Here is a 27,781-nt window from a genome sequence, read left to right as displayed (position 1 = left end):
TTTGCTGAGGAATTTAATATAGTCATTCAAACTTATCAACCCGGTTTCTCTGACTTTATCAGCTAGTTCGTATGCTTGTTAGTGAAGGCCAGGCCCAGCATTGGGTGGAAATCGCTAATTGGGAAAATCCTGCAAGTCTCTAGAATTACAACCAGGAGACCAACCTGCTGACCTGTTGCATGATCGGGCTCAAGCAATCGCTAGACGACTTCATCAGACAATTTTTCCCAAAGCCTGTTCATTGGAACGATATTTAGGCTTGCGCACAAAACCCTGATGAATCTGTTTATAACTTCTATAATTGACTTCAGATTGTTTTTAAAGAAAATTAGGGTCTTCCTTCAGATGTTGGTTCCACCCAGGTAGCTTTTAACTCTATGTTTATTAATAGGCTGAACTGAGACCTTTCCCTTCTAGTAAAAAGGACCAGGATGCAATGCGCAGCTATGTCCACTCCAGATTTGGTTAATCTGGTAAAGCAGCTCTCTTGCACCCTAGGTGAGTCACCTAAAAGAAAGACTGCTAAAATTCTTTTTTTGTTGTTTTGCTTTGTGAGGCAGATTGGCCATGAGCTAACATCTGTGCCCATCTTCCTCTACTTTGTATGTGGGATGCTGCCACAGCATGGCTTGGTGAGCAGTGTGCAGGTCCATGCGTGGGATCCAAACCCGCTAACCCCGGGCCGTGGAAGTGGAGTACACGAATGTAACCACTACGCCACTGGGCCACCCCAGGACTGATAAAATTCTTAATCTTCAACTCCAGCAGATGAAAGCCTTATACAAAACCCAAATTCTCCTGTTTCTGTTATTACTGCAAAGAGCCAGGACATTGGCAAAGAGACTTACAAATTTAAGTGCTTCAGGTGACTTCAGCCCTCTAACCAGCCTTTCCAACGTCCTCCAAATTCCCAATGGTGGAGCTCCGGGGAACTACAGGGGCTCTTCCCAGCCCTTCCTCTTAATCAGCTTGGAGAAGCATTTCTCTGGATTGGCGATAAATCTCTTTTTGTCCTAATTGACACCAGAGCCACATTCTTGGTGCTCAACACCACTACTATAAAGCAGCCTCTGCCTCAGAGAACTTAAACGGGTCAAATAGTTGAAATTTCTAATGAACCTCAATAGGTTCCTGTCTCTGAGCCTATTCCCTTTTGTTTAGGCCATTTGAGAGACACATGTCATTTTTCTCCTTAGTTCCTCCATCCCTATTCATTTATTATGCTGAGACTTCTTGGAAAAATACCATGCTGAATTTAAAGGGGGAAGTAATTCTAGAATTTTACAGTAGTCATCAAATCAGCCAACCAAATGAATTAGATGACCCTTTGACATCTTTTATTTGCTCCATCTCTGACTGTGCTAGAGCTGATTCTGGAAATATTGATCATTTGTCCCTATTGAATCAGCTACCACCTTCTTTATGGGCAAAATCTTCAACCGATATAGGTAAAATTCACAGCGTACCTCCCATCAAGATTCAAATAGATCCCTCCAAACCTCTCCCCAGAATTAATCAATACCCTTTACGTAAAGAAGCCCTTCAAGGTGTAAATCCCATAATAGAGGATTACAAGGCTCAAGGCCTCATTATCCCTTGTACTAGTCCCTGTAACGCTCCTATTTCACCCGTGAGAAAACCCAAGGGCCGAGGGAGGAGGTTTGTCCAGGACCCCCATGCGATAAACCACGTTGTTATCCCTCGACACCCTGTAGTTCCTAATTCTCATACACGACTAGCATCCATTCCCACTGGAAGTAAATTCTTTACAGTAATTGATTTACGCAGTGCTCTTTTTAAGATTCCAGTGGATGAAGCTAGTGTCAATACCTTCTTGCCTTCACTTTCGGAAGGAAAACAATTCCCTTGGACAGTTAATGCTTCAGGGTTTTACTGAGAGTCCTTCTTATTTCTCACAAGTCCTGAAGGCTGATCTGGATGATATAAAGTTCCCTGGGGGTTCTACTTTCTTGCAATATGTGGATGATTTGCTTCTTTGCTCTCCCTCCCAAGTCTCCTCACAGGAAAACAGCATCCACTTGCTAAAGCTTTTAGCCTTAAAGGGACGTAAGGTCACCAAGGAAAAATCACAGTTTGCCCAAACTCAGGTTCGATATTTAGGGCATCTGATATCAGAACAAGGGCTACACCTAGATTCAGGTGGGCTTCATAGTGTCCTGAGTTTCCCCAAACACAAAACTAAATGTCAGCTATGACGTTTTCTTGGGCTGGTTGGTTATTGCCAAAATTGGATCCTCAATTTTTCTCTAATGGCCAAATCTCTGTATGTTTTGCTAAAGAACAACAGCCCCAACTCAGTTTTATGGGAAGAACTGAATGACATAGCCTTTAAAGCCTTAGGGAGAGTTGGATCAACCCACCTACCCTTGGACATCCCAATTATCAGATTCTCTTTATTCTTTTTGTATATAAAAAGGAAGGGAATGCCTTTGGGGTGCTCACTCGAAAACATGGGACCACCATCAACCCATAGGGTATTATAGCCAGCAACTGAACCCCATGGCATGGGGATACCCCCCTTTGCCTTAGAGCCATTATAGCCACTGCCCTTTTGATTAAGGGCATCGAGAAAACCATTGTGGGATTCCCTTTAACCATTTTTGTACCTCGTACAGTAGAAGTGCTCCTGAATTCTCATCACATTCAATATATTTCAGCGAGCTGCCTCACCTCCTATGAAATCCTTTTAACTGCTCCTCACGTAACTCTTTCACATTGTACTAACCACAGCCCTGCTACTCTCCTCCCCTCTGTTACCAACAAAGTCCCTCACAACTGCAGTAAGCTGAGGGATCACTTCCTGACTCCTTGTGATGATCTGCAGGAAACTTTTTTGGGTAACACCAACTTCTCATAGTTCACTGAAGGTTCTTATTTAAAAGGTGACGATGGCAAGTATCGTGCTGGATATGCTATTGCAAGTCTTTTCGATACTGTTGAGGCAGCACCTTTACCTGTGGCTACTTCGGCCCAACAGGCTGAATTCCATGCTGTTACGCCGGCTTGTACTTTAGCCAGGGGCAAAACTGACAACATTTATACTGATAGTAGATACACTTTTGGAGTAGCTCATGATTTTGGAATGTTGCGGAAGTAAGATGGTTTCCTTACTTCCAGTGGAAATAGAATAAAAAATGGCCCCTATGTTCAGGAATTACTGGATGCTATACTTTTACCTGCTGCTTTAGCTGTTATTAAGATCCCAGGGCATTCTAAACTTGACTCTCAGGAAGATAGGGGAAATCACCTTGCTGATATTTCCACAAGGAATGCTGCCCTTAAAGGAACCGACAGCAGCCAAGCCTCTGTCCTGGTCCAAAGGGATATTTCCTCAAAGGATAACTTAGAAAAAGTAACTACAGCAGCTTAACAATTGACCTCAGAAAAGGAAAAACAAGATTGGAAATTCAGTAATTGTTGGTTTGATAAAAAGAGAAAGCTCTATCCTACTGGAGACTCGAAAGTTCCCACTCCTAACCACTGTGCATGCATTAAACCGTTGGTCTACTCACAAAATAGTGGCAATTATGAATCAATATTGGTGGGGAAATATTAATAAGACCACAAAGAGTGCCTACCTCATTTGTCCCACCTGTCCAAAATACAATCCCGGGAAGCCTGTCTGTACCGCTCCCAGACATTTTAAACTGCCTAACGGACCACTCGAGGTTTGGCAAATGGATTTCACACAGCTTCCCCCGTCTCATGGATATAAATGTGTTTTAGTCATGGTCTGTATGTGTTCTCACTGCATAGAAGCCTTCATTTGCAGACAGGCTACTTCCTCTTCTGTGGCTGAAGTCCTTTCGGAAAAGATTACCCCTACCTGGGGAACTCTTCTCGAACTTCTTAGTGATCGAGGAACCCATTTTACTGGTCAGGTACATCAACGAGTCTGTGCTGTTTGGCTGGTTTTACCCTTTCACTGTGCTTACCACCCTCAATCCTCTGGTTTAGTCAAACACACTAATGGCATTATTAAGACTCAATTCACAAAATTGGTGGAGACCCTCCAAATACCTTGGCCAAAAGCACTGCCGTTAGTCCTTCTAAATCTCAGATCCACTCCCTTTGGAACTCATAAACTCTCATCCTTTGAGACAGTCACAGGGCGCCCAAAGCCCTTGGATCCTGCCTCTTTCAACCCACAGCCCATAAAAGGAGATACACTCCAATATTGCAAAGGCCTAATTGCTTCTATTAAAAATAACCATGTTTTGGGGCTGAGCCAGTGGCGCAGTGGTTAAGTGTGCGCGCTCCGCTGCAGCGGCCTGGGGTTTGCAAGTTCGGATCCCTGACGTGCACCAACGCACTGCTTGCTAAGCCATGCTGTGGTGGCGTCCCATATAAAGTAGAGGAGGATGGGCGTGGATGTTAGCCCAGGGCCAATCTTCCTCAAGAAAAAAGGGGAGGATTGGCATTGGATGTTAGCTCAGGGCTAGTCCTCCTCACAAAAAAAATTAATAAAAAAAACAAACCATGTTTTGGTAAAGCGTCTTTTCACAGAATGCTCTCAGGAGACAGAGGCCTTAACACATCACACTTTGCACCTGGAGATTTCATCCATTGGCAAAGACACTTCCAGAAGGATGCTCTTCAATGTCTCTGGAAAGGCCCCTATCAAGTATTATTAACTAACCCTTGTGCCACAAAACTCCAGGGAATAGGCTCTTGGATTCATGTGACACACCTAAAGAAAGCACCCAACCCTGCCTGGACCTACACCTCAACTGGTGACCAAAAGTAAAGATTTCCTGGAATTGGAGCAAATGACATCTGATAAGACAGCTTTCCCAAGGTGTCCAGACCAGGCCTGTTAGAAGTTTGTCTGCCAGACCTTTGATGATGATATAACCCTTCAGATGATCTCCAATGCCTCTGATCTTGATAACACATGGACTTTAGAAAAGAGCCTGAGAGTTCTCTCTCCTACCTCACCTTGTTACTCGAATGTGACCTCAATAGGTTTCCAATGTGCACTTTCCCTCTGATGTGAGACATGGCACCCAGGAAAGGTCCTTCCTAGCATTGAGGGACAAAAGGCCAATGAAACCAGAAAAATCTGACTCTTGATCAGCAATACTTTCAGAGAAAGATCTCAATCAAAAGGGGAAAATGTGAAAATTAGTAAACAGAAACCTCATTTAAAATGGAGTCAAGAGGCCAGAAGGGGGAGCTCTCATGCCCTATGACATTGCAGAGCTCAAAAGAGAGAAGAAAGATCTCCTCTTCTTTCCCAGCAAGAGTTCAGCCTATGAGAGACTATCACAACTCAGCCAATGAAAAGCCACTACACTTGGAACTCCCAGTCTCCTCCAATGGACTCTTTGTTTACAATAGCCCTCCCAACTTCCTCTTCCCCTCTATAAGAGAATTTCTCCTCCCCTTGTTGCTAAGAACTTGCACATGGCCTACCACGGTTGCAGATCCCGAGTTGGAATTCTTTGTTCATCCTGAATAAAGCCATTTTTACTGGAGAAATAACCAGTTGTCTATTTGTTTAAGGTCAATTGTAGCTATGTAATGCCTTCTCCATTCATTTAGCATTTAATGGCCCTATACTGTTATTTCATTTTGCATATGTGATTATCTTATTTCCCTATTGGCCTGAAGGATCCTTAAGAGCTGGGACTTTGTTACGCTGGCATTCAGTTGTTGCTCTAAATATTCATGGAATGGATGAATGACCTTCAGATCCATTTCCACCTGTACAAGTTGGTGAGGGACTGCTAGTTATTCATTAATCCTTACTCAAACTCATGGTTAGAGGAAATATCTGCAACATTTTCTTTGAACAAAAGTGAAATATTGAAAATTGAAATTGAGGTTTCTAGGATCCAGAAAGACCTGCTATAGGCTTGGGAATGCCAAAACTTAAGTTGTTTTTCTTCTCATTTACATTTAAACACTTTCTAGGCCTTCTGAAATGTCATTGAAGGTCAAAATTTGAAGTTGCAGCAAAGGGATGCTGCCATCCAGGGACATGGTTCCCAGCCTGTCCCCATAGCAGTGACCAAGGAAAAATGGCTTAATCCTCCTAGGCTTTCATTCTCTATAAAACAAGCTTAAGAATCCATTAGTATAATGATCTCCCCAAAGAGCTGAGGTGACAAATGTCAGAAATAAGCTTTTCAAGTGAAAGAGATTCACAATAATAAAGTTCTGCTAAAAAGCCATCAATATACTTAACAGGCTAGAAAAGGAATTACCTTTTCTTTTCCAGTGAAAAATTATCTGGAGCCAATTGCTGGTCAGGCATTCACTATTAGTGGGTTATTTTATGACCACATTTTAAACTCTTGTAAGAAATAGTTTCTGTCACAAAGCTTGACCTGTCATTAAACCACAGAAGTATCTCCATCAGTATCACCTTTATCTCTGTAGCTTAAAGAAATGATCTCACTTCCTCTAAGTATTTACATAGTGCATAGTATTCGTTCCTCTGCAAAATGTTGGCTCCAAAATGCATTCTTTAGATGTCATTCTTTTGACGCAGAGAATTTCTTAATGTTATTTTAACACACCAGCATATTGTACTCCTTTCCCACTTGGATAATTTTTTTCTCCAGTCAGTAGAAATCCCTTTTTATAAGAAGTAAAGAAAACCACACAGATTGTTCAATTTCTCTCTGAAGATATTATAGCTGCATACTACCTTAAATCTTTTTTTGGAATAAGGAGTTTCCAGACAACACACGAACAAACAAATTTTAAAAAACTAATTATGGTACAAGGATGAACTCTTCAAGGAATCCACAGGAACACGTCATTGTTCTATTTTGGGGTAAGCCAAGAGCTGTGGCATTATAAACCAATAAAAGATTTGGTTCTAGCTTTATTATTGAAACTGTTATGTTTCCCCACTGACTTTTGGTTTTAGGCTCTTATTTTTCCTTTATTTTTTCTCTTTCTCTTCAGGAATGATTTCATGTTCCCTTAAGATGACCAAGAATTCTCCCAAATATTCTTGAAACTAGGGTCTCTTAAGGTTGTGTTTTTTGGCTACCCTCAGTCCTAGCTTGTTGAGTTTCTATTCTCTAATAAATTTTATCACTGGCCATTTGATTATGGATCAAGCTGCTCTGTGGAAAAGGTCTGATGTGTCAAGAGACTACAGGATACACAGTGTGAGCCGCCTAGGGCAAAGTTCAGTGGAACCGTGTCACCCAGCAGAATACTGTGGCCATTTTGACATCTTATCCTGCACCCATCTCCTTGTCCCCACTTCTAAGGGCCGTATTCTGAAGAAGTATGCAATGAAGTAGGCAGACTGCCAACAGATTGGGTTTACTGAGGATAGGGACTGTTTTGGCATTGTTATTTCACCAGTGCCTGTTACAGTGCCTGCACAAGGTGGAAGCTGAATAAATATTTGTTAAATGAATGAATAGTTTTAAGTGGTGTCTATTAATCATAATGATAAATTGAATGTAATTATTTCATTTCCATTCACTATCCTTTTCAATCTCTCTCTGTCTGTCTTGTCTGTCTGTCTCTCCCTTTTCTATGACCTTGGTTAGAAGGATAGAGAGGGGATCAGCATGAGGGACCCTCATTTGCAGCTCTTCTGTAACCTGGAGGAAAATATTTGTCAAGACAGGGAAGAATAGGCGTGCAATAAGAATATGGTCCTTCAAGGAGGCCCTGTCTGTGCGACAGGGACGTGGTTCCTAGGAGGCAAGCCCCTGCTATGACACGGCCATGGTCTTAGTAGTTATTGTCCCCTTAGAATTTCTCCAGGAGAGTCTGGCCACTCAAGAGGCCTGCAGCATCTTCTGGACACGGGCAGTCTAGTTCTTTGGTGGGACCTAGTCTTGGCATCAACAGTTATCTGCTCCTCTGATCTTCACAACCTCTAAATTACCAAGTAGTGTCTGTTATTGTTGCTGATGCCTCCAGATTGCTGTAGATATCATCCCAATTTCAACAACATTAATAATAGTATCTATCGTATCTACCTCACAGAGGTTTTTTTTGTTTTTTGTTTTTTGTATTTTTGCTGAGCAAGATTTGCCCTGAGCTAACATCTGTGCCAATCTTCCCCTATTTTGTATGTGGGTTGCTGCCACAGTGTGGCCACCAACAAGTGGTGTAGGTTTGTGCCCAGGAAACAAACCCAGGCTGCCAAAGCAGAGCACACCAAACTTAACCACTAGGCCATGGGGCTGGCCTCTAGAGTTTTGTTTTTTGGGGTTTTTTAAAGATTAAATGAGTTAATATACATAAAGCTCTTAGAACAGTGCCTGGTGCATAAAAAGAGTTATGTAAGTGTTTGCTATTATTGTCATCATTTTCTTCCAACTAACTGGTTACAGAAATCACATGCTTTTACTAAATTATTCCCAGAAAACAGAACAGGTATAATATCATGCACTCAGGGCAGAAGTGTGTCTATTCAATGAATATTCATTGAACATCTACTATGTGTCTACTGGACACTGAGTACATAAGGTGAGTGTGGCAGGTGTTGTTCTGAGAACATCCTTATCCTTTCCATCTTCTGGAACAGATCCAGACCTGGCCAATCAGAGTGCCCAACTCTTTTGGCCAAAATAACTCAGGTTTGGCCAGAGTACTCTGCTCCTTTGCTCAGGGGTTGGCATTTGCCTCAAGCAAGGAGATTCAGAGTCTTTCCTAGGACCCTTCTCTGGAGCCAGTAGGAAAGACTGCCTCCTTATTTTGAATCCCAAAGTTGGAAGGATATGAACTGGTGGTCTCTGCCATGTGGAGAAAGCCCATCTGTGGTAGGAGAGAATAAGACCAACTCACAGAGAGAATCTGAGCTGATCAGAGATAGAGAAAGAGAGCTGAGGACTCCAGCTGGGGTTGAGACCTACTCCACTCCTGGACACATATGAGCCAATAAATTCCCATTTGTGTTAGCTGGTTTGAGTTGGAGAGCCATCATTCGTAACCAGTTGAGTCAGGACTGATAGGGGAATTAAGACAGATTTTGTCTCAGCTTTAGTAGAGCTTGCTGTCTAGTGGGAGACTTCTAGAAACTGGAATAAGAGCTCCCAGTAGGGGAAACCACCTTCGTTTAGGAGATCATGGAATCTTTTGCAGAGCCACATCCTGAAGGATAGGTAGGAATTAGGCAGGAGAAAAGGGGCAAGAGTGTGAAGCCTTAGTGGAGAGGGAGCAGCGTAAAGTAGAGAGAAGATCCCATTTTCATATGGTTGAGTAGTGTGGAGACATGAGGCTGGAGAGGCCATTCAAAAATATATAGTCCCTGTCAAATTACTTGGTCTTATGCTATAAATAATGAAAAGCCATTAAAGCATTTTATTAGGAGGGTGATACGATCAGACTTCTATTTTAGAAGGGGCCATCTGACTGCTACGTGGGGAGTGGATTGGAAGGGATCAGAGCTGGAGGCAGGGAGGCTGTTGCAGTCTCCTAGGAGAGTGATGCTAGTTGCCTTGACTGAGATAGCCAGAATGGAACTGAGTAGAAGTGAGTAAAATCAAGAAACATCCAGAAGGTGAAATTGACAGTCCCTGGTGGTTGACCTATGTTTCTCCTTTCCCACAAATGCAATTATTTGTTCAAGAGGTGGTCTTTACTCCTTCACTTCACTTTTGGTAACTTTCCCACCTGGCTTTGAAATGTTGGATGAGTTCTGTTCTCTCTTTACTCATCATCAATTTATTGATTCATTTATTCATTCTTGTTTCAGATTAGTTTTTATTTTTATTACAATTTTTGTACACATAGTTTAAAGAGTCAAATAATTCTACAAGGCTTGTTATAAAAAATATGGCTTTCCCCTGTATCCTACTTCTTTTCTCAGAGGGAACAACTTTCAGATCTTTAGGCTGCTTCTTTTGGTATTTATCTTCCTATCTCTAAATAACATGCTTATATTGTTATTTCTTGGTATTTCTGTTTTAGACATTATCTATTGACTTCCTACCATGGAAGATAAAGATCTAATTCTCTTTCAACACTGCCCTCCACCACACCGTATGTATGCACATTTCCTGTCACCCCATCCCATCCTGGTTAGAGTGTGATTCCGTGTTTTCATTATTATATCTGTGCAAACACTAGTCATAGATGAACCAGATAGCATATTATGATGATTTACCCTTTCTTGAACAACTTTTTATTTTCCCTGAGGTTAATAATTGTCTTTTTTTTAAATTGTTGTTGTTCCTTGGTTTTCTCTATACTAATAATCAATCAACCACAAACTCTCCACAATTGTCTAAATCTCTTCTCAATGCTTTCAACCTTATCGTGTATTCTATCACGTTCATCTTCTTGAAGAAATCTTTCCCTGAGCTTTCCAACTTGCTCTAATTTGACATGTCTGCTCTCTGTGCCTGGTGAACCGCTGTCTTCCCAGGATATCTCTTCACCATCGTTGTAGGGAAACCCTTTGCTTTTCTCTTAAGTTGGAACTTCTGTTTCTTGTATCTTCCTCTTCCTTTGTTGACTCCTTGTTTTGACAGGACACATCCTTCAGTAGCTTTCTGAGAAACTATACATAGGAGGGAAATTTTTGAGACTATCTATAACTGAAAATGTCTTCATTTTAACCTTTACACTTAATTCATATATAAGCTAGAATTTTGGGCTGAAAATCATTTTCCCTCAGAACTTTGAAAGCAATGCTCCATTTTCTTCTGTCTTTAGACATTCTGATTCCTGATTCTATGTATATGAGCTGTTTTCTTTTCTGAAATCTTTTATGATCTTTTCTTCGCCCCCAGTCTTCTGAAATGTCAGTGTTTTTCTGTGGTTCTATTTTCAGATATTGTGCTGCACATTAGATGGATCCTTCCATCTGCAAATTTATGCCTTTCAGTTCTGGGAAATTTTCTTGAATTATTTCTTCAATGATTTCCTTCTCTCCATTTTTTTCCTATTCTTTCTTTATAGAACTTTTGTTACTCAAATGTTAGACATTCTTGAATTATCCTTTTATTTTCTCATTTCCACACTCTTATTTTCTGCTTTTTTTGTCATTTTGCTCAACTTTGGGGGAAATTTCTTCAACTCTACCTTCCAAACCTTTTACTGAGATTTTCATTTCTACTAATGGTCTCTAAATATTCTTATTTCATGAATGCAATATCTTCTTATCTTTCTGAGGTTGTTCATTATAGTTTTGTGACATCTTACTATCTCTGCAGTCTCTGTTTCCTCCAAGTTTTTTGCCCATTTGTTTTTTGTGATCTGTTTTTCGTGCTGGAGATTTTCCTCAGATGCATGGTGAGCCTCAGTTATCTACTTATGTTTAAGAGAGGCACTCTTGCAGGTGTCTTGAAGCTCTGAGTGTGTGGGTGGGGCTTCACCTTATGATGATCTGATTGAGGCATGTCATTGAGGAACCTTTAAAGTCTGAATTCTTGGGTCTTTCCTCTTGGACTGTCTGGATTCTGCACCAAAAGATCCTCTAACATTTTGCCTGTAGGAAAGTGGCTGAGCTGAAAATATTCCCTTTAATCCCCTGAAAACAGAATCCCAACACCCCACAGTGCTCTTATGGTCCAGATAATACACCTCCTACTAATGGGCTGGGGAAGGGGCATCAGGGATCTGATAGCTTCTTCAAGCAGCCTTCATCCAGTCAATCTGGCGTTAGCCTTCCCCTTCACTTCCAGTGGAACCTGAAGTCCTCGATTCCTGAGCCTTTCAGGACTTTGAGGGTGCCCATCAAATTGTTTCTTGGCTTTCCCTACTGTTGGCTTAGGAACCGCTTTCTCAGAGTTGCTAAGTTAGTTACCACTTGTCCATCAGCTTTTCAGATTCCAAAATTTTATTGCTGTTATGGCCTCTCCATTCTTTTTATCTTTACAAGTTTGTGCCTTAAAAAAAAAAATCCCTGTTATATTGATTTATTGGGGGTTTTAGGAGGAAGCAAATGAAAATGCAGAGTTCAGTCTGCCCTCTTAATTTAGAAGCCCCTCAGTGAGGTTTCCTAGTTAACGCTCCTTCTCCGGGTCTATTTCTCATTCCCTTTTCCTTGAGGTCCATCACTGATCCCCTTTTGCCTTGGGCTTTTCTTATAGGATCTGTCAACACTAACAAGATGAAATCCAACGGGGGTAAACTTCAAGGCTCTACACGTGGAATAAAAATCCCAATTAAACAAGAGAATATAAGAAGTGTTGCTTAATGCCCACGTGAAAAAAGACTATAAGATCAATGTAATTCGGTGATGCGATATGACTGTCTTTCAAATGCTAATTCATATGTGGGCTGCTTTAATAAAAGTAGAAAGCTCAGAATGGGGGGTGGGGGAGGAGGTGATACTCTCTCTCTCTCTCCTTGTTAGAAAATACAGATTGGAGGGTGGGAATTCAAGACACAGAAGACCTTCCCCTGATAAGAGCTATTTGGAAAGGGCATGGGCTGGCCAGGGAGAGGCTGTCCTCTCTGTCTCTGAAGGGTTAGTGGTTGAATTAAGTTACTTCTAAGATCCTTTCCAGCCTTGTGATTCTATCTCAAGGTCAAAGAATCATTCAGACCTGGAAGGGCTATAAATGTGATTTAGAATCACCTTCCTCACTTTTTACAGAAGAATTGAGAGCCAGTCAATTGGTGCCTGAGCAAGTTCTCCAACCAAGCTTCTCACCCCGCTCCTAGCATTCCTTCTGGTTTTCCACAGCAGCCAGTTATTGTTCAAACTACTCTTGTTATTTTAAATACCCCAACATATTTGAACATTTAGAATAATAGTTTCCCCATGAAATGGAAGTAATTTGACATACTATGCCTTTGTGTTTGTGAATGATAAAGACTTTCCCAGAATGTACACACCTCGTGTAGCACTCGGTGCTCAGGTCTTAAATGAACACCCAACTTGCTGGCCTTGGGGCATGAGTGACAGGTCAGACCAGCAATTCCCTGACAGTATATCTTTTGCCACGTGATCCAGGGTGCATTTTGAGGACTGCGCTCGGTGTTCTGTGACCCAGGTTCGAAAAGTCTGTCTCTCCTGAGTGTCCTGAACTTAGCTGTAATATATGAACCTCATATATATAGTATATGATATTGTGAAATCTAAGGCCTTACAGCAAGTCATATGCCCTCTATGTGGACATTTGTATGGTCACTGAGTCCTTGAGTTGTCTGCCCTCATTAATCATGAGCTCTAGTCTTGGCCATTTTAGTCTAAGAACATCTCCATCCTCCCCAGACTGTGGGGATTGGTCTGGTCCAGGAGCCCAATAATCAGAATTAAGAATTGGGTAGAAGGCAGGTAGAACAAATGTAAGGAGCATGCTGTTATCAGAAGTCAAGAATGGGTCAGGGATCCTGGGGGCAAGTCACAAGGTAAGGGGCAGGCAAGAAATCCCAAATCCAGGCAGACAGGGCAGTCAGGCCCAGAGACCAGCGTTCACAGCGCTGTGATGGGAACCTCCTTCTGGAGCAAATCAGAAATCTAGGAGTGTGTAGGCATAAGCTTGAAAGTCACTTGTCGCTGTGGTTACACCTGGTCAGAGAGGAGATCAGATTCTTGGCATGTTCTGCTGACCTAATTAGAGAATAGCTTTGGGAATGTCACACTTCCTCCTAATTGACCATCGAAAGGAAAAACTATATGGTGATACCCAGAATACTCTGCAATTATAGAGCACTGCTGAAAAGCACCAATTAATTCTTTCCCTTAAACTTCTGTTGGAGAAAATAATTTTATTCTTAGGAGATCTACAGGGCAGTTATTATCAGTTCCTGTGCTGAAGTTTTAGGAACGGATGGGGCAAAATTCAAAACAGCTTTTCGTGTCTGACCTTCAGCAAGGAGCCACAACCCGCGGTATCAAGGTCTATTTTATCTTCCCTTTGCTCTTTCTCTGTAGGTAAAAGCAGAATAGCACCAATCTTTTTGACTGAGCAAGGGTCAGGAGGTTTCAGTGGAGAAGAATATTCAGTGAGTAACATGTCTCTGTAGTGACCAAACATGAATTTCTTCGTGGGCAGGACGGGTGACCATAGATGAAATGCTCTGTAACCCATGACCAGGCCCCTGAGTCATCTAGTTTGAAACGACAGGCTACTATTAAAGTGAAGAACGCAGTGATGGAAGGAGACCAGAAAAGAAGTACTGAACTTCTTCTTTATAAACCTTTTCATTTTCTTAGCTTAGGCTCATCTTATTTTTAGAAAGCGTAATTGTTCCTCTTGAAAATCAAACGGGAGTTTCTTTTCTTACATTTTTTGGCAAGACTTGAATATAATAACCTTATCCGAGGAGGCTTCCTGATTATCTTTGACATGAGAGGGGGGAAAAGCATAAGAAAATTTAAAAAACAAAAAAACCCATGGTTGGGAAAAACTTTTAGAGGTTATTTAATTTAACTCTCCTGAGTAGCAGCTCTGCTTGAAGCCTGAATTATTTCAGGAAACTGAATTTCTTTTCTTAAAGACTCTCGGGGAAGAACTTCTTATAACCATTTTAGACACTTAGGCAAGTACTTAAGGATTGGATTTCAGCTAAACTCATCCTGCTGTTTCTTGCTTCTAGCAAGGATTAAACCCATGGTAATTTGCAGAGCCCTTTTGATTTTAAACGATTCCATAGAGAAACTAATTCTTAAAGGAGGCAGCTATGGCTTGGACTATTCAAACTCTACTCAAATGTTCGTTTGGAGCTCATCTTAATATTTGTCATACACTTTTAAAACCAGCACTAGGACATTTGTACAACCGTGTATGGCAGGTGCAGATAAGGAAACCGAGGTTCAGAAAGCTCTGGAACACTATTAGACAATCTGACTTTTGTCCCAAAGATGATGCTTTCTCTCCGGGGAAAGACTTGTCCAGACAGTGGCGTTTGCACATGGGAGGTGAGTTCCAGGAGAGCCCTCAGCCTTTCATCTCCATGTGATCAGATCCTAAGATGGACAGCTGGCAGGTTTGGTGTATGCTGTTGCTGGAAATATATTTTTACATTTCAGGGACTTTGTTATGAGAAAAGTTAATAACTGACTTTGAAAAAATGAAGTTAAAAAGAAAAAAAGAAAAGAAAATTACTTTAAAAATGATCAGATAGGGGCCGGCCCTGTGGCGTAGCGGTTACATGTGTGCACTCTGATGCTGGCGGCCCGGGTTCGGATCCCGGGTGCGCACCACGCACCGCTTGTCAGGCCATGCTGTGGCGGCGTCCCATATAAAGTGGAGGAAGATGGGCACAGATGTTAGCCCAGGGCCAGTCTTCCTCAGCAAAAAGAGGAGGATTGGCATGGATGTTAGCTCAGGGCTGATCTTCCTTGTGAAAAAAAAAAAAATGATCAGACAACAATGGAATTTTCACATCCCAACTGCCTGCAATTGGGATGGTTTAGTGGTTTGCTCAGGTTGTAACTTTCTTCTGCTCTTTCGTCTTTTTCTTCCCTTCAATATCCTGCCAGAAAGGTAGCATGTGGGGGTTTCTGGGAAGTGAGAACATACTCATTGTTTACTTTTGGTGATCTGTCTCTTCCAGAAGACGATTAGATTCCCTTTTAGACTTCTGAAGTAATGGCCACAAGTTATCTTTTTATATCTTGACCAAAGTCTTCTACTTGACCAATATCATTTTGTATTTTATGAGTCAAAAGCTTAAAAAATAGATTTACTGAAATGTCTCTCTCCTATGCGTCTTAGTCTGTATTCTGCACAGCACATTATTGGAGGTCAAAAAAATCATGATGGTTATTGTTGTCATAAAAGTAATAATAATAATATTATTAGACAGACTTACTAGTCACTGTTCAAAGATAAATTTAGTATACATTTACCAATAAACAGTCAAAGAAGCCACCTTTGTTGTTGTGGTAAATTGCTTAGCAAATGCTCTGTGTCATTGGGTGATTTGGAATGAGGTGTCCGCCTTGCTAATCATCATTCAAATCCTGTGCCAAACCTCATTTTACATCTCATTTTTTCCAAACCTCTTTCCTAGGATCGTTGGTATCTGAGCTTACTGAAAAACAGGGTTGGTTTTGAAATCCTTCAGGGTTCTCTTCCCTTGGTAAAAGTGCCAAATGATATGACTATAACAACTCTTGCAAAAACTCAACTAAACTAAAAAACAAATCTGCCTTTTTAAAAAAGAAAAGATTTAAATCCATACTGCTCACGAGGAAGAAAGGCTAAAGAGCTGTGGGGAAAGTTATGTAACAGCCAACGAATATTAGTGGACATAAGTCCATAAATTCACCATGAATGTCAACGCATTTGTCTCTTGGATCAATGACCTAACACTTTAGATTAGATTGTTTGAAAAAGAAAAGCCTCAAATAACACAAAACGGGAGCCCAGGAAAACAGTGTCTCCATCCTCATCTCTAACACAGGCAGATACTCAGGTTGTGCCTGAGTAGCTCATCTGTGCCCAGGGAGGTGGGAACGTGGTCCGCCCTCTTCTCCTCTTCTGTTTTCATCCATCTTTTGTTTCCCAGCTGTTATGGGCTCTCCACAGAGCACCTCTTTTATTTTTTATTTTATTTTTTTTGTGAGGAAGATCAGCCCTGAGCTATCCATGCCAATCCTCCTCTTTTTGCTGAGGAAGACTGGCCCTGGGCTAACATCTGTGCCCATCTTCCTCCACTTTATATGGGATGCCGCCTTAGCATGGCCTGATAAGTGGTGTATCTGTGCGCGCCCGGGATCTGAACCCGGTCTGCCAGCCGTGGAGTGTGGGCATTTAACGGCTACGCCACCAGGTCGGCCCCCAGAGCTCCTCTTTTAAACAGATTTAGCTTCGAATTCATTGTCTTAACTTGGTTTCCTTATTGTTTTGTCCTAGGGTTGTCTGTTTATGTTTACATAGACTCTTTGACTCTCAAGTCCTAATAAGATTTTTCTATTCTCTTTCTCATATCACTGGATTTAGAAGAGATATCCTCTTTGATTCTTTTCTTCTTTTTCCCCCACTGAGGAAGATTAGCCCTGAGCTAACATCTGTGCCAATCTTTCTCTACTTTAAATGTGGGTCACCACCACAGCATGGATGATGAGTGGTGTAGGTCCGTGCCCAGGATCCAAACCTGCAAACCCAGGCCACCGAAGCAGAGCACACTGAACTTGAACCACTAGGTCATCGGGGCTGGCTCTCTTCTACATTTTTTAATTGAAATATATTCAACACATAACATTATGTAAGTTTAAGATGTGCAATATGTTGATTTGATACATTTATAAATTGCTATACGATTGCCATTGTAGCGTTAGCTAGCCCCTCTATCCTGTCACAGAATTATCATTTCTTTTTGTGGTGGGAATAATTAAGATCTAGTCTCTTAGCAAGTTTGATGTTTATCCACTTTCTTCCTCATATTTGACTGGCCTCTTCTGCAGTGCTAACTATATAACAGGTGCTTCATAAATATTTGTTAAAATTTGAATGGAGTTAAGTCAGAAAGCTGTAATAACGTGAATTTATTCCCTGTGAGCTGTTGACAGCTCTAATACAACAGATGAAAGCAGACACGTGAGAGGAGCACAAATGAGCTGTCATCTGGCTCACAGGCTGGTCCATTTGATTTTGCACAGTTTTTAGATTTTGTTCCCCCTCAGTAATCAGATGTCCCACCTATAAAGCCCACACATTTCAGAAATCTGAAAGTCAGAACTTTGGCTCGTTTAAAAACATCTCAAAGCTCAACCACTGACGAAATTCAATAAAAATGTTGTATTAGTAATCATTTCTCTTAAACTGCAGAATAAAGTGGCTTTATAAAAATACCGAGACTAATGATGCTGATGATAATGCAACCTTCTGTCATGTTTGTCTGATAATTACCCTACAGGTGGGTTAGATGTTTAATAAATACCCAGTTTGTGTTTGTGGACTTGCAAGGCCTCTGTAGGCGAGAAAGTTGGAGAGTGGTAAAGAGCTCTTGTCTTGAAGATGGAAGCAAAACTTCACAGAACACTCGAGTAAAGGAAAACGTTTGCAAATCTTTGCAAATCAGAATTGCTTAGAGAGCTCATTGCAGCTACCTGAGTTTCTTTGCTTCTTGGAAGGCCCTTGAGGGAGCAGCATCTAACACTTACTGTGTTCACCTCTTCTAAACGGGAGGAGGCGGTGGTAGAAATAACAGCACTCGGGGCCCCAGTGCCTTTAGAATTGGAGCCCACAGTGGCTGTTTCTGCTAAGGGCCACACACTGTTCTGCCCAAATGTGTTTTAAGTGTTCAGAGGGAGAAAGGTACAGCCCCATTAAAAGGGAATTTCTCGAAGGGATGAATGACTAGTAGCCCCCTGCTGCCCAATGTAATTCCTTCCCTGGTTCTTGTCATCCAAGTTCTTCATTCTCTGCCAAGATCTGGATCCTTTTTCTACATCTGCAACATTCTTTGTCCCCTCAGCCTATAAATATGTTCAAATTTTCTCCCATCTGAAGAAGCAGCTTTCCCCATATTGCATTTCTCTGTTTTCTCCTTTACATCATTACTCAAAAGAGTAGTCTGCACAGAGTTGGACACAGAGTAGGGTGCATTGTATTTTTAGAATATTGAATGGATACAAGTTTTATAAAGACTCGTTTTGTAAAGAAAAATATTCTCTCCTTGAAGAGTAGGCATTGATAAGGAGGGGAGGGGAGTTATGAGCTGTGGCAGTTTTAAAACATGGCCCCTCAAATCTTTGACACTCTTCCCGTGAGAGGTAGTGTTCACATCCCCTCTCTTTGAATCTGGGCTCTGTGACTGCTTGACCAATAAAATATAGAGGAAGTGAATGGTGCCAGGATCTGGCACCAGGCCTTAAGAACTTGGCAGCTTTCACTTCCTGTCTCTTGGTGGCTTGCTTGCTCTTGGAACCAGGCCACCACGCAGTGAGGGAGCTCAGGCCACACAGAGAGACCATGTTAGATATTCCAGCTGGAGGTCCCAGCCAAGAGCTAGCATCAGCTGCCACACGTGTGAGTAAAGATGACTCCAGAAAACGCAAGCCTGGGCCATTGAATCTTTTCAGCTGAGGACCCTCGCATTATAGAGTAGAAACAAGCCCTCCTCCCTGTGCCCTGTCGGGGTTTCTGTCCCACGAAGTTAGTGAGTATAATACAACGGTTATTTTATGACATGTTGGTTCTGAGGTGGTTTGTAATGAAGTCCTAGATGACTGGAATTTAGCCAGTCTGTTTCTTTCCTAATCTCCCTTCCCTTTAATCCTGGTTGGCAGGTATAACTTTAACTGGCCTGTTGTCTCCCACACACTTCACATCTTTGGTCCTATCTTGCCTCTAGGCAGGAGTCAAAACTAAATGACTACTAGGGTGTGTAGAGTAGAGTACAGGAAGGATCTAGACCATAGAATTTTCTGCGATGATGGAAATGTTCTATATCTATGCTGTTTAATACGCACTCTCTGGCACAGGAAATGTGGCTAGTGCAACTGAGGGATTGGATTTTAAATTAATTTTAATTTAAAATGTAAAAGCCACATGTAGGGGCTGGCCCGGCGGCAAAAGCAGTTAAGTGCGCGTGCTCTGCTGTGGTGACCCAGGGTTCGCCTGTTCGGATCCCAGGTGCATACCAACACACGGCTTGGTAAGCCATGCTGTGGCAGCGTCCCATATAAAGTGGAGGAAGATGGGCAGGGATGTTAGCCCAGGGCCAGTCTTCCTCAGCAAAAAAAAAAAAAAAAAAGAGGAGGATTGGCAGATGTTATCACAGGGCTGATCCGCCTCACCAAAAAAAGTAAATAAATAATAAAATAAAATAAAATAAAATGTAAAAGCCACATATAGCTGGTGGCTACACCAGTACGGCTCTAGACATTAGGTAGTAAGCTGCTTGTACCAAGAATAAAACCTGCCTAATTACATTGCCTTAGCAATTTTTTTTTTGTGTGTGTGAGGGGATCGGCCCCGTGGTAGCATCTGCCAATCCTCCTCTTTTTTTGCTGAGGAAGACTGGCCCTGGGCTAACATCCATGCCCGCCTTCCTCCACTTTATATGGGACGCCGCCACAGCATGGCTTGACAATCGGTGCGTTGGTGCGCGCCCAGGATCCGAACTGGCAAACCCCGGGCCACCGCCGCAGAGTGCACGCACTTAACCGCTTGCCCCACTGGGCGGCCCCTGCCTTAGCATTTTTTTAAAATCAAACTTTTATTGTGCTTAGATTTTTAAAAATAGCACTAATGGTACTAAAAACAGCAGACCCCTGCCTGTCTTCTTGTCTCACTTCCCAGAGGTACGTACCCCTTTTCACTTCATTTAGGTATCTCTTCTGGTATTTATCTCCATATATAAAGAATATGCTAAATTGTTGTTTTTTGATTTATTCACTTTGGACATTATCTATTGATTTCCTGGTATGACAGATGAAGAGTTAGCAAATATTAAGGAACAGAAATAGAAAGATAGTATCCAATCTTTTTAGCTTCATAATATGTGGCACCCTCTCCCACTGTATTTGATTCCTATTGCTACTGTAACAAATGACCACAAACTTAGTGGCTTAAAACAACAAAAATGTATTATCTTACAGTTCTGTTAGGTCAGCAGTCTGAGGAAAGTCTGACTGGGCTAAAATCAAGGTGTCAGCAGGGCTGGGTCCTTTCTGGAGGCTCTAAGGCAGAATCTGCTTCCTTGCCTTTTTCAGCTTCTAGAGGCTGCTAGAATTCCTTGGCTGGCTCCTTCCTCCATCTATTTTTTTGTTTGTTTTTTTGTGAGGAAGATCAGCCCTGAGTTACATCTGCCAATCCTCTTTTTTTGCTGAGGAAGACTGGCCCTGGGCTAACATCCCTGCCCATCTTCCTCCACTTTATATGGGACGCCGCCACAATATGGCCTGACAAGCGGTGCGTCGGTGCGCGCTCGGGATCCGAACTCGGGCCACCAGCAGTGGAGCACGCGCACTTAACTGCTATGCCACAGGGCTGGCCCCTTCCTCCATCTTTATAGCCAACAATGTCGCATCTCTCTAACCGTTCACCTGTAGTCACTCTCCCTCAGACTTTGAACTTGGTTGAGAAAGATTCTCTGATTTTAAGGACTATGTGATTGGATCAGGGCCACCCAGATAATCCAGGTCATTCCCCATCTCAAGGTCCTTAACTTAATCACAACTACAAAGTCCCTTTTGCCACGTAGGGTTTACATATTTATTCACAGGTTCTGGATCAGGACGTGGACATCTTTGGGGGACTATTATTCTGCCTCCCAAACTCGTCTTTCCTCCTCTCTATATTCAGGGTGGATGTTATGACGCCTCACCTTTTAAAACAGTGTGTTGACGGGTTTACAAAGTCATCAAGATGTTCCCTTAACACTTGTGCACTTTACTGCCTATGTATTTTGCTGTGCAGGGCATAACAAAGTGTGTCGGCAGGTCCTGTGTGGAGGCTGGTCTCCAGCCTGCGAGGATTGCGCCAGAGGTACTGTGAAGAATCCTGCGTCCATGGTTCCTCCTGACGGTCAGATGAGTCTTGTTCCTCAGGGCTCCTTGAGGGCAGGGACTATTCTCCATTGTGACTCAGTGTCTGACACATTCTGAGTGCTCGGAAGATGTTTGCCACATGAATGAAGAATCTCTTCCTGACAGTGGAGAGCCCAGATTGAAGCCATCTCCCTGGTTTGGGGCTTTTGTCACGTGTGACCTGAAACTTCGATCTCTAGGACCAACCATTGACCTTGTAGAGGGGCATTTGACCTTGTAGATCAACATTCAAGGACTGCTCCCAACACACTCTTTCTTCTAGGCTACAGGAGCCTGTGAGCTTGTTCGGATGACTTGTTTGATGTGATCTATGATGTGCTTATGTCTGCCTGGTTCCCTCTCCATCCAAACCTGGGTATTTGCTTCTTCTCACCAGAACCGTCCTACCCCCAAGGACCAGAGTCTGCACAAGAGCTATGGTCTAGTGATTGGTGCCCTGCAACCAGCTGATGGTTACCTGATGCTAATTCTCCGAATTTCTGAGTATTACAGGTAGGGGGCTCCCCTGCCCTGTCCCAGGGCACCCTGAGACATCGTGTTAGTCCCTGGATACTTCCTGTGACCTTGTATACAACATGAGTCATGGCTCCGCCCTTCCTGGAGACTGTCTTTTCTTAGTCAGACCAGATGCTGTGCTGCTACTTGTTGCTGGTCATTCTTCAAGCACCTGCCACTCTCCAGCTGACAGATCTGACCTAGACCTGGGCCTCCCGATCTGCCCATCCTGCTGCTGTGCCGAGCCCAGACCTCCAAAGGATAGAAACGTGAATACGCTCAAAATACATGCAGCCCTGAGCACGGACAGAGCATGACTCAGGTGTACGAGAACAAAGATGACCAAATGGGGCAGTGGTGAGTTTAAATTTTCTATTTTGGTGAATTATTTGTGGGTTCTACATAATTTCAGAAAAAAGAACTGTGTCTTAAGGAAGGGTGAACCTTCTGTAAGACCTGATTTTAATTTCTGGCTCCTCCACAGAGTAGTTTTGTGACCTTGTGAAATTTACTTACCCTCTCTGCGCCTCAGTTTCTTCATTTGTAAAAATGGGTGTAATAATAGTACATATCTCATAGGATTGTTATGAGAATTACATGTCTTAATACTATTAAAAGGTTAGCACAGTGCTTCACACATAGGCACTTACTACTCATCAATTCTTATCATTTGTGAATACAGAGCAGCCTCTCTTGGACTGAATGGGCAGAGTGATTCAGGATCAATTAGGAGAACCCTTGAGGCAAATCGATGCCTTCTTTCTGATAAGAGAATAACCTTGCTAGGTTCACGTAGACAAATAATCTAATCCCAATGACCAGTATTACTATTCAACTTAAAAATGCGATTGAGGGCTGGCCCCGTGGCTTAGCAGTTAAGTGCATGCGCTCTGCCGCTGGTGGCCCGGGTTCGGATCCCGGGCGGGCACCGACGCACCGCTTGTCCGGCCATGCTGAGGCCGCGTCCCACATACAGCAACTAGAAGGTTGTGCAGCTATGACATACAACTGTCTACTGGGGCTTTGGGGGAAAAAAGGAGGAGGATTGGCAATAGATGTTAGCACAGAGCCGGTCTTCGTCAGCAAAAAGAGGAGGATTAGCACAGATGTTAGCTCAGGGCTGATCTTCCTCACACACACACAAAAAATAATAAAGAAGAAAAATGCAATTGATATAAGAGCCACAGGAAACTCTTTCCCTTTCTTACTCGCATGAAAAATCTATCAAAAGATAGAAGTGGAAGACCTGATTCTTGGATGTTCGTCTATTTTTGTGTTTTCTCTTTCTTTTTTTAGAAAAAACTTCAAATTTACAGAAGAGTTATAAGAATAGCACAAAGAACTCCCACATTCTCTTTACCCCAATTTTTAACATTTTGCCACATTTGCTTTAAAACTCCCTTTCTTTCTCCGTGTCATGTTATTTTTTCCCTAAACTATTTGTGTCCTTTTACTTCAAAATACTTTCGCAGATATCTCCTAAGAACAAGGACGTTCTCTTGTAAAACAATAGTTCAATTATAAAAATTCAGGAAATTTAACCTTGATATAAGATTATTATCTAACATATAATCCATGTTTAAATTTTGCCACTTGTCTCAATAATGTCCTTGACATGACTCTTTAGTCTCCGTGAATCTGGAACAATTCCTCAGTCTTTGCTTATTTTTCATGACCTTGTCATTTTTTAATGATTTTTTTTGTGTGTGTGAGAAAGATCAGCCCTGTGCTAACATCTGCCAATCCTCTTATTTTGCTGAGGAAGACTGGCCCTGGGCTAACATCCATGCCCATCTTCCTCCACTTTATATGGGACGCCGCCACAGCATGGCTTGCCAAGCGGTGCGTCGGTACAAGCCCGGGATCTGAACCCGCGAACCCCAGGCTGCCACAGCGGAGTGCGCGCACTTAACTGCTTGTGCCACTGGGCCGGCCCCACCTTGTCATTTTTTTGAGTATAGGCCAGTAGTTTTGTAGACTATCTCTCAATTTGGGTTTGTTTCATATTTTCTTTTGATTAGATTCATATTGTGCATTTTAGAGCAGCAGGGAAGTGGTGGTTCATCCTTCCTGGTGCATTACATCGAGAAATTCATACTGTCAGTTTGTCCCACTATTGGTGAGGTTAACTATTCTCTGATGTTTTGATCGTTGATAAGTGGAGTAAGACCTGGAGGAACAAAGAATAGTCAATATGTTGGAAGCCGGTTAAGTGAAGGACTTAGACTGATGCCATTCATTTTCTGAAGTGTTTTGTCTCTGTTCTCAAGTTTCTTTTTGTGCACACCTTCTAATTTTCAATGCGTTTGGAAAAAGCAAACAATCGTTGTGCTATGGCAAGAGGGATTTCAGGAAAGAAGATTTAGAACATTTACTGACTAGGCCCGGACAGGCCCAGGCTGGGAGAAGATGGACTGAAGGACTGATGAGGAGAAGACAGACTGCAGGACTGACAGGTGCCCCACCTTTGAGTGGACAGGTGTTTAGATGGATGGGGTGGCAGAGGGTGTGCTCTGGTCCTGGGACTTATCAAAGCTGTAGGTGGACCTAAAGATTGGAAGCAAGGGCCCAACACCTGCTCCCATCCCCCCGCTGCACATCCTGTATGACTGGCACTTGCCGTCCTATTTCATCCTTCTGGCCTTTACGAAAGTACACTGGTCCAAATGGATGGATGGGAAGGGACTGATGTTAATGAGCTCCTGCTATGATCCACGAACTTTGATGACAAATAGATGAGGAACGGTCAGCTGAGTAATCAGGAAGTAGAGGTCAGCAGAAAGGGTAATCAAACAAAAGCTAAGGGAGTCGGGTGTCAGCATTCAGAAGTTCCTTTCCAGAGAGACTTTCCTCACCTTTCTAATGACTTTTAAATGTCATATCAGCACTTGTCACCTGGGGGACCGTCCTTTCAGACAGATAGGTCTCTCTTTGGAAGGTACTAATAATAACACCAACAAAAATAGACCTGAAATTAAATGGTGCTGTTTTACTTACCCAAACTGTCCCAAAGGATAGTCAGGAGTTAACTGAATGATGGGAATAGTGTTCTATAATGAATGAGCCATTTAAAAAAGGGTAGTGAAACATAATGTGTATTTATCTTTGTGAATCAAGCACTACGTTGTTATTTTTATTGTTTAATGGTAAAATACATTGCTATGTTTCTAGAGAAGAATGAGAGAATGTGCTGGGGCGAAGATATGGTTTTCCGGTCATTAAGTACCAAATCTTGATCACTCACATGCAATAGTAATATATCCTGCACCTGGCATTTTTAGAGGAAAGATCATAAAGAGAAATGTATTGATTGGGGTGAGAGAAGGCACGACTGAGAACCCTGGCAAAGATGGAGAGGAAGTAACAGGACTTCTAGGAAATAGTGATGATAAAGTAGGAGCCAGTGAAGATGCTTTTGTGTGCATGTAAAGCTGACCAATAAATGGTGGTCAGTCCAAGTCCTACTTAGTTTTTCTTGCTGCATCTGTCCTCCGGGAATCAACTGAGCTGTAATTTTCTATACAGCCACGAGGTGGCCTTTGATTCTCTTGGGTGTGCATGGGCCAAGTCTATTGGCCAGTTGGACTGCCCTGGATGCCGAACGTGGGACAGCAGTAATCCTACCCTAGGTATTCTTTCCTCTGCCAGTCCTGACTTCCTGCTGTGCCCATCTGCTCCTCCTCGTTCTGTTGTAATGCCTACCAGATGGATAGGCTCTTTTCTGAGAAGTTAAGCAACCATTCACCCACAACTAATGAACATTTCCTTATAAACTGTTTCCACTTCTCCAAATTCATTTGCTACCTTTGATAATGTCTTTACCTAGACTTTGTATAATTGTAACAAGTGTTTATCTACTGTTTTGTGTTCTGCTTTTAATTCAATGTTATTCCGCATGTTAGAATTAGTATAGTCTACATAGTGGTTCTCATGTTTCCATTATTATAAATAGCATTGATATGAACATGGGAGTTTTAAACCCCAAAGTAGAAGTAAAGGATCAAAGAAAGATTTTACAATTCTGGTTATATATTCCCAGGTTGCTTTTTAGGGAAAAATAAAAATTTTTTTAATTGCCATTTTCCCTAAAGCCTCGAACTCCCAATAAAATATAAGTTGTTGCTGCTGGTATCCTGATAAGTTGAAAAACGTTTCCTCGCCCTCCTCCTTCATGTGCCACTTGCCCCTTTCTCTATTCAATTCACGTGTAAACTTGCTCCTTCTGAAAGAGTAGGTAGGATGGGAACTTAACGCATTTCATCAGACATGTATTACCATTGGCTGGAGAAAAGTGTTCAGACACCATTCGAATGAGTATCACCATTTCAAACGCTCCAGTTCTATTATTTTTCATCTTTGATAGTATAATGTTTTCTGATGTCACCTGAATCTATATTTCTTTCATTAGTAACAAGGCTGGGCTCTCCCCCGCAGTGAGTATCTGTCTGTATTTACTTGTCTGAGAACTACTCAACAGCTCTGACCACTCATCAAGGCACTCATCTGAGCACCAACTGTCTCTGTTTTGAAATATTTCTTTGGTTAGTTATGTTTTTCACACTTATTTTCCCCATTTTTAATTTTCATTAAAATTAAGTTGCATTTTTCTTGTGAATAACCCATTTTGAAATTAAATAATTACTTTTCAACAAGTTAATAAAATCCAAGAGGTTCAAGAGACCATAAATGACAAGTAAGTGTCCACCCCCTACCAAGTCTCTTAGTTTCCTTTTCCAGAAGCAACCACTGTTAACGTTTTTTAATATAGTCCCTAGATATATTCAATGTATAAACAATGTATATATATTTATATATGCACTTTTGTTTTTAAACGCTGAGAATAACTACATACATAGCATTTTAGTACCTTGCCTACTTTTTTTTTTTTTTAAAGCCGGCATGTTTGCTGGGAAAGATTCACTCTGAGCTAGCTAACATCTGTTGCCAATCTTCCTTTCTTTTTTATTTTTTTCCTGTCCAAAGCCCCAGTACATGGTTGTATATCCTAGTTGTAAGTCCTTCTAGTTCTTCTGTGTGAGCCGCCACCACAGCATGGCTACTGACAGACAAGTGGTGTGGGTCTACACCCAGGAACCAAACCCAGACCCCCGAAGCAGAGTGTACAGAACTTGAACTGCTAGGCCATCGGGGCTGGCTCAGCACCTTGCCTATTTTTAAATTTTACAATATATCTTAGAAATCTTTCCACATCAAGGTGCATGAGCTGTCGCGTTATTTTACCAGCTACGTAGTATTTCATTGCATGGATAGACCATAATTTATTAAAAAGTCTCCTTTGGGTGGGCATTAAGGTTACTTCCAAACTTCTGTTGCTACAGACAGTAATGCTGTGAATAACCTGGTGTATACGTTTTTGCATCCACTTGTGAGTGTGGCTGTAAGATCAATGTTTAGAAGAGGAATGGCTGGGTCAAAGAGTATCTGATGGGCCGGCCCTGTGGCTTAGCAGTTAAGTGCGCGCGCTTCACTGCTGGCGGCCCAGGCTCGGATCCCGGGCGTGCACCGACACACTGCTTCTCCGGCCATGCTGAGGCCGCATCCCACATACAGCAACTAGAAGGATGTGCAACTATGACATACACCTATCTACTGGGGCTTTGGGGGAAAAATAAATAAATAAATAAATAAAATCTTTAAAAAAAAAGAGTATCTGATTTTGAAATTTAATAGCTATTGCCTTTTTTCCCCCATAGATTTTTTTAATTTGGATTTTTAACATTGTAAGTAAGGTCAAGCATTTTTCAATATGTTAAGAAGCCATCTGTTTTTTCTTTTCTGAAAAGTATCTGTTCTTGTCCTTTGTGCTTTGTTGGGTTTAAAAATTGATCTATAGGAGTCCTTTATATATTAAGGAAATTA

At 42.0% G+C, this 27,781-nt stretch overlaps 1 protein-coding gene across 1 annotated transcript in view; it reads left to right on the top strand.

The window, feature by feature from the left end:
- The first annotated feature begins 22,105 nt into the window (after window positions 1-22,105).
- Window positions 22,106-27,781, top strand: part of TP53BP2 (tumor protein p53 binding protein 2) — a 92,459-nt gene continuing 86,783 nt past the window's right edge. Inside the window, exon 1 of the mRNA XM_087424393.1 lies at window positions 22,106-22,258. The gene's annotated coding sequence lies outside the window, so the exon portion shown is untranslated. The remainder of the gene's footprint in view (window positions 22,259-27,781) is intronic.

Source organism: Ceratotherium simum, chromosome 36 (genome assembly GCF_057802395.1).
Source record: "Ceratotherium simum simum isolate JZ-2026a chromosome 36, ASM5780239v1, whole genome shotgun sequence".
NCBI classification, from domain to species: domain Eukaryota; kingdom Metazoa; phylum Chordata; class Mammalia; order Perissodactyla; family Rhinocerotidae; genus Ceratotherium; species Ceratotherium simum.
Note: the sequence above shows the minus strand (reverse complement) of the source record. Positions and strands in the feature narration are given on the sequence as shown.